The sequence below is a fragment of the Gavialis gangeticus genome, unplaced genomic scaffold (genome assembly GCF_001723915.1).
Source record: "Gavialis gangeticus isolate Ggan-Ray unplaced genomic scaffold, GavGan_comp1, whole genome shotgun sequence".
Taxonomy (NCBI): Eukaryota; Metazoa; Chordata; order Crocodylia; family Gavialidae; genus Gavialis; species Gavialis gangeticus.
The window spans coordinates 125,653,737-125,661,120 of NW_017729032.1; positions in this window are offsets into that span (position 1 = coordinate 125,653,737).

The window sequence follows — 7,384 nt, forward strand, 5'->3', positions numbered from 1 at the left end:
CCCCCCACAGTCCAGATCTGACCTGCAGTAAGTTTGACACCCCATACCCTTGAGGCAGGCCCTGGTATTGACCTTTGCTGAATGTCCTCCCACTGTCTAGCCTTCAGAAGGTGCATGTGCACCTCCTGAGATTGGCACTACATCCCCTGTGATTGGCCACTGCTGATGCTGCTGGCGGCACCTGTGGGTGGTCGCTGCTCGCCCCCCACCCCACTGCCATGGCTGCCTGCTTGAGCTCCGCTCTCACTGCCACCATGCCCCCGCTGCCGCCACCTGCGAGCTGTCACCGTGCACCCTAACCTGCAGGGGCATGCATCATTCATGATGGGGAGGGAATGATTCTTTCCCAACGCCTGAATCATTCAGGAATACAGGGAAGGAGGAGGTCATAGATTCATAGATGCTATGTCTCCTTCTCTTGGAGACCCTCAAGGTAGGGGAGTGCACCACCTCCATTGGAAGCCCGTTCCAGATTCTGGCTACCCTTGCCATGAAGAAGTTCTTTCTGATGTCCAACCTAAATTTACTCTCCATCAGCTTGTGGCTGTTGTTTCTGATTATTCCAAGGGGTGCTCTGCTAAACACAGCATCTCTTATTCCCTGCTGCGCCCCCTCCCCCCCGGCCCATAAATTTGTATGCTGCCACAAGATCCGCCCCCCAGCCTTCTCTTGCAGAGGCTGAAAAGGTCCAGGTCCCTCAGTCTTTCCTCATAAGGCCTTCCCTGCAGGCCTCTAACCATACGAGTGACCCTCCTCTAGACCCTCTCAAGGTTGTCCACATCCTTTTTTTGAATTGCGGCGTCCAGAATTGGATGCAGTACTCTAGCTGTGGCCTGACCAGTGCCGCATAGAGGGGGAGCATCACCTCCCTGGACCTGTTCATGATGCACCTACTAATGCATGACAAAATGTGGTTAGCTCTGCTAATTACTTCTTCATGTTGACGACTCATATTCATCTTGGAGTCAGCAATGATTCCAAGATCTCTTTCTGCCACAGTGCTTCTGAGAAAGTCATCCCTCAGCCTATAGGTGTGCTGGTGATTCCCTCTCCTTAGGTGCAGCACCAACAAGGTGCACTTGTCCTTGTTGAACTGCATCCTATTGTTCTCTGTCCACTTCTCTAACCTGTCCAGGTCCACCTGGATTTGGTTTCTTCCCATCAGTGTATTTGCATTGCCCTATAGTTTGTGTCATCTGCGAATTTGGACAGAGTGCTTTCCAAGCCCTCATCCAGGTTGCTGATGAAGATATTGAACAGCACTGGCCCAAGGACTGAGCCTTGGGGGATCCCACTGCCCACATCTTTCGAGGTTGATACTAACCCATCCACCACCACTCTCTGGGTATGACCCTTAAGCCAATTTGCCACCCGCATGACTGTGTAGTTGCTTATGGCACAGCCGTTCAATTTGTTTATAAGAATAGGATGGGATACCGTGTTGAAGGCCTTCTTAAAGTCCAAGTAGATGACATCTACTTCAACTCCGGCATCTAAGCTTTTAGTGACCTGGTCATAGAAAGAAACAAGGATAGTCAGGTAGGATCGACTTGCTCTGAACCCATGCTGGTTGCCCTTCAGCATTATATTACCCGCTGGACTCCTACAAATGTGATCCTTGATAATTTTTTCAAGGGTTTTCCCAAAGATGGAGGTGAGACTAACTGGCCTATATTTACCCAGATCCTCCTTCCTCCCCTTCTTGAAAATAGGGACCACATTGGCCCTTTTCCAGTCCCCTGGGACTTTACCTGAGCACCACGAGTGCTCAAACATGACAATGGCTCTGCTATGACACTAGCTAATTCTTTCAGCACCCTTGGATGGAGCTCATCCGGTCCTGCTGATTTAAACACATCCAGACCCTCCAAGTGTCTCTTTACTAGGTCGATGCTGCCAGTTGGTGGGCTGGTGTTTCTCCTGCTTCTATCAGTAATGCATTTTGGAGATTTGTCTAGATCTGAGTTCAAGAATACAGAGGTGGTGCTCATGGGTGGTTCAAGGATTTAAAAAAAGGGGGTACAGATGGTGTGGTGCAACATTGCATGTAACATAACCCCCATTTTTTCCTGGGTAAAAGAAAACTAGAAGGTTTACTAATATGCTAGGGGCCTACGGCTGTACTCTTCAGTTTAGGATCAAAGTAAAAATGAATATAACTTTATTGGACTGCACACTAATTTATTACATTATATATTAAGTTAAAAAAACACAACAAACAAGGCAAAAATAGTCAAAATGCACTGTAGCCATTATAGTTAAATGTACATCTCTTATTCTGATTTGTAAAACAAAACTTACCTAGCTGTCTTGTCAGTGCCTCTAACACTTCTGTCAAATATTTCCCCAATGAGTTTTTTTAGCTCTCAGAGCCACTCTAATTAAAGTGCCCCCACCACCAGAACATGTGTAAAAGTGCCCCAAGACTGCAGAACAAGGGATAACTTCATTAATTGAACCTTAAGACCATTAAAAAAGGAAAAGGGGTCATTATCCCCTGACATGAGCAGGAATGAAGTACATTATAAGGAACCATGAAATCAACAGACTCCCTTAGCCCTGCCTAAAGAGAAATGTTGCTGTTCCTCCCAAAAGGTTGGTTTTAAAGTTTGGGTAGAACTGGAATTGAAGGTGGGGCAAGAGTGCACTACTACACTCAAGGCCCTTGTTACATATTAACGGATTAATCCTGCAATAAATTTAGACAGGCCACAAATGCAAAGTAACTGCCATCACACAATTCAACGGTGAATCACGCAATAAATTTAGACCAGCCACAAGTGCAAAGTAATTCACATAAAATAAAAATGACTACCTAGTTATAAAAAGAGCCCACCAGCTTACAAAGGGAGCACTTGAAGACATGTCACAACTCTCTGGCTGGTTTCTATGCAGCTCTGATTTGATGCCCCTGCTACAAATTCAGATTAAAGCTGGAGACCAAGCAGCCAGGGAGCTGTTACACATTTTCAGACACTCCTTTTGCAGCTGATCAGCTCTTTTTATAACCGGGTACTCATTTTTATTGTGTGATCTTTACTCCACATGTGGAGCTGGCTTACATTAATTGTGGGATTCCCCAGTGAACTGCGCAATGTATGTAACATGTAGCAGGGACCTGAGGGCCTACCTAGTGCAGAGGCACAAACTTCCCTAGGGGACAGCCTACTAGCCACAGCCGCACTCATCTCATGGCCTGTCCCTGCCTCTGCACCAGTATCTCCTAAAGTGTTGCACTCCCTTACCAGTGTGACCTAGCCCAGGTGCTCCCTACATGCCCTGCCCAGTGTTGCCAGGTCTAAAATATGAAATTATTGTATTTGAAGCTCAAAATTATTAAGTCTGCTGGACAACTATGGTACACTGAAAAAATATGCAAACAAGTTTGGAAATAAATCTTATTCGTGTTTACTTTATATTGCTCACTGGAAGTCGCTAGTGAGTGAGTGAGAGAGAACTGGGTCAACGTCAAAGTTGAAGCATTTCATTATTTTGAGGCAAGCAGTCATAAGAAAGTGCTGACAGCAAATCCAAAAGTCAGTTAAGACTCCCTAAGAGTGACCTGGGATTTGCATATGCTGCATCAATTAACTGCCTCAAAAAGTATGGTACCTTTTGAACACTTTGTTGCTATTATCGAACGTATTTCCTACAAGGGTTGAAATTATCATAAAACTAAGTAATGATCATAGTTTCATAGTTTCTAGGGTCAGAAGGGACCTTAGCAGATCATCTAGTCTGACCCCCTGCCATGGCAGGAAAGAGTACTGGGGTCAAATGACCCCAGCAAGGTGTTCATCTAACCTCCTCTTAAAAACCCCCAGGGTAGGAGCCTGCACCACCTCTCTTGGAAGTTGGTTCCAGACCCTAGCTGCCCTGATCATGAAATAGCGCCTCCTGATGTCTAACCTAAACCTACCCTCTGCCAGCTTGTGACCGTTATTCCTGGTCACTCCTGGCGGTGCTCGGGGGAACAGTGACTCCCCCAATGCCTGCTGATCCCCCCTGACTAGTTTATAACAGGCCACAAGATCCCCCCTCAGCCTTCTCTTTTGGAGGCTGAACAGGTTCAGGTCCCGTAGCCTCTCCTCATAGGGCCTGCCCTGCTGTCCCCTGATCATGCAAGTGGCCCTCCTCTGGACCCTCTCCATGCTGTCCACATCCCTCTTGAAGTGCGGCGCCCAGAACTGGACGCAGTACTCCAACTGCGGCCTGACCAGTGCCACATAGAGGGGGAGGATCACCTCCTTTGACCTGCTTGAAATGCATCTGTGGATGCATGACAAGGTACGGTTGGCCTTCCTAACTGCCTCCCCACACTGCCGACCCATGTTCATCTTGGAGTCAATGATGACTCCAAGATCCTTTTCCGCCTCCGTGCTGACAAGAGGGGAGTTCCCCAACCTGTAGGTATGGTGCCGGTTGTTCCTCCCCAGGTGCATCACCTTGCACTTGTCTGTGTTGAAACCCATCCTATTCTCATCCGCCCACCCTTGTAACCTGTCTAGGTCAGATTGTAGCCTGTTGCTTCCTTCTAGTGTGCCCACATCCCCCCACATCTTAGTGTCATCAGCAAATTTGAACAGGGTGCTTTTTACCCCCTCGTCCAAATCACTGATGAAGATGTTGAACAGTGTGGGCCCAAGGACCGAGCCCTGCGGAACCCCACTGCCCACGTCCTTCCAGGTTGAGAAGGACCCATCCACTACCACCCTCTGGGTGCGGCCCTCCAGCCAGTTGGCGACCCATTTGACTGTGTGGGTGTCTACGCCACAGCCCCTCAGTTTCTTAATGAGAATGGGGTGAGAGACAGTGTCAAAAGCCTTCCGGAAGTCATCATATACCTAGCAACACTGGCCCCGAAGTGTTATTAGGCGACTGCACAATAAGTGTCTCGTGTAGACCTGCCCACTCAGTAGGTAAATATCTGTTACATCCATCAGATGAGTCAGAAAGCATATAGATACTCAATGGTAATGTCACTTTTTGTCTAGTTTTATGTCATTTCCTAGCAGTTTATGAATTCTTGCTCAATGGGTACATTGTGGGGGAATTTTATGACAGATTTCAAATTAATATTTTACATGTAACCCTTCTATCAGCAGCACAAGGGCCAGGTTCACATTTTGGGGTACCTCATAAATTATACTCATGGCTCAAGCTCCCACCCATAAATCTGGGAACACTAAATGAATTACAAGGTGCCCCACATAAAAAACCCCAAAAGAAAACCCTCTCCTCGCAAGCAGTGGAACAAATAAACACATTAAATACAGAAAGTAGGGAAAAACACCAAATACAATGTGAAACACTACTAATTACACAACAGAAGTCTATAGGCTGCTCTGCACTAGGGGAAGCTGCTTGAGAGCACAGATCCTTTGGTGGTGCAAGGGGCCCCTTGGTGCTGCTTGGAGGGATAACGGTGTGGTAATCTTTGCTCCCATGGAGAGGCTGTATATGTGTGGGGAGCGACTGCAGCTCCAAACAGCATACACGCAACCCACACTTCTGGGCTGATTATATAGCCTGCTGAACCGAAAACTGCAGGAAAACTGGTTGATTAATGATTGCAGCTGGCCCCAAACAGGCAGGATTAGAAACACCCAGGTTCCAACCCTGTTTAAGCTGCCAGGCCTGAATCCTGGCCAGCAAACGTAAGGAGCCAATACTCTTCCTCCAGGATTAATCCCTTAAAATCTCAAACAAGAAAAGGGGAAGAAAAGGAAGAGAGAGGAGTTCCGAGACACTGGGACAATTCTCCCTCTATCCCCCCTTTACTTGAGCTTCCCTTTTCACTATCGGCAACTCACTCTCCCTTTAAAGAGACATTACTCTTCAGCAGGGATCTTGGTTTTCATTGATAAAAAGTCCCCAATTTTCAGATTTAAAAAAGTAACCCCCAAATCTACATTTTTCTGTGATTAAAATGAAGCATCACTAAGATAGATCGATAGATACATACATAGATAGGTAAAAAAGCATTTGGATTCGTATCTTGCTGGGATCATTTGACCTCAGCAGACTTCCTGCCTAAAGCAGGGGGGCTGGACTGGATGATCTGGCGAGGTCCCTTCCAACCCCTAATGTCTATGAATCGATATATACTGGTGGCATTTCATTTTAATCATAGAAAAAGGTGGATTTTGGGTTACATTTTTTAATCCAAAAATTGGGAATTTTTTTTCCAGAGAAAACCAGGATCCCTGCTCTTCAGCAACTGCTGGCAGCTTCTCCTCCTCCCCCCCGCCTCAAGCCACCCTATCTCCGCTTATATCCCTTGCATGACATCACCCTGGCTGTGTCCAGTCAGCGAGCGCCACATTGCAATCTCTCTCCCACCCAATTGGCCTGAAGAATCCTCTGCTTCCCCTGGCCAATGAGGCTAAAGGGTTTTACATATTTGCCCAAGATACAGGCCCCACTGGCCATGTGCTGAGTACATAGCCAAAACACAGGGGGCATCTTACCCACATAAAAAAAAGAACACACACAGAAAAACACAGCATACACCCAGCGTGTGTGGGGCTGTTACATGCATACAATGAATTTTTGCAACCAGGAGATCTGACACCATTTTTCAACTCTCCTGTGAAATATGAATTTTCATTTCCACAGGGAGAAATTTTACAATCTTTGCACTCTCCTATGCCTGAGGAAGGGCATGTGAGCCTGAAAGCTTGCAAATAAAGAACTTTTGCAACTATCTAGTTGGTTTAATAAAAAATATTACCAGGGATCCTAGTTTTCTCTGATAAAAAAATCCCCAATTTTTGGATTTAAAAAAGTAACCCAAAAATAAAGTTTTCCATGATTAAAGTGAAACATCACTATGCATATATAAGTGGTGCCTTATTTTAAATCACCAAAAAATGTGGATTTGGGGTTATTAGAGCTAAATGGCATTTTTGAAAGAACCACCTGGATACCACGTGAAGATTTGCTGCAGTACAAAAAGAAAATCCTCACAAATGGGACACCATTAGTTATGATGTATCACCCTTCCCTGGAACCTACATGGAAAATCCTCAAACAATTGCAGCCCATACCAGAAGATGACTGTCACGGGGGCACTTGGGTGCCCCGTGCCTAAGTAAGGATTAGAGCAGATGCCAATCACCAGGGCAGCTCAGCTGCGGGTTGCTAGAGCAACCAGAGGGATCATGTGACTGGAAGGGGGCAGGGCGGGGCCCTTATAAACAGCTAGGCCGGAGCTTGGCTGGCAGTTCCCTTCTGGCAGCCTGTGTGTAAGAGCTCTGCGGGAGAGCTAGGCTGAGCAGTGCCGCTTGGCACATAGAGGGCTGCATTATGGTGCAGGCGGAGAGAAGCCTGACCAGAAGGCTTTGGCCCGAGAGCCAGGATGGCCGGGACTTGATGTAGAAGC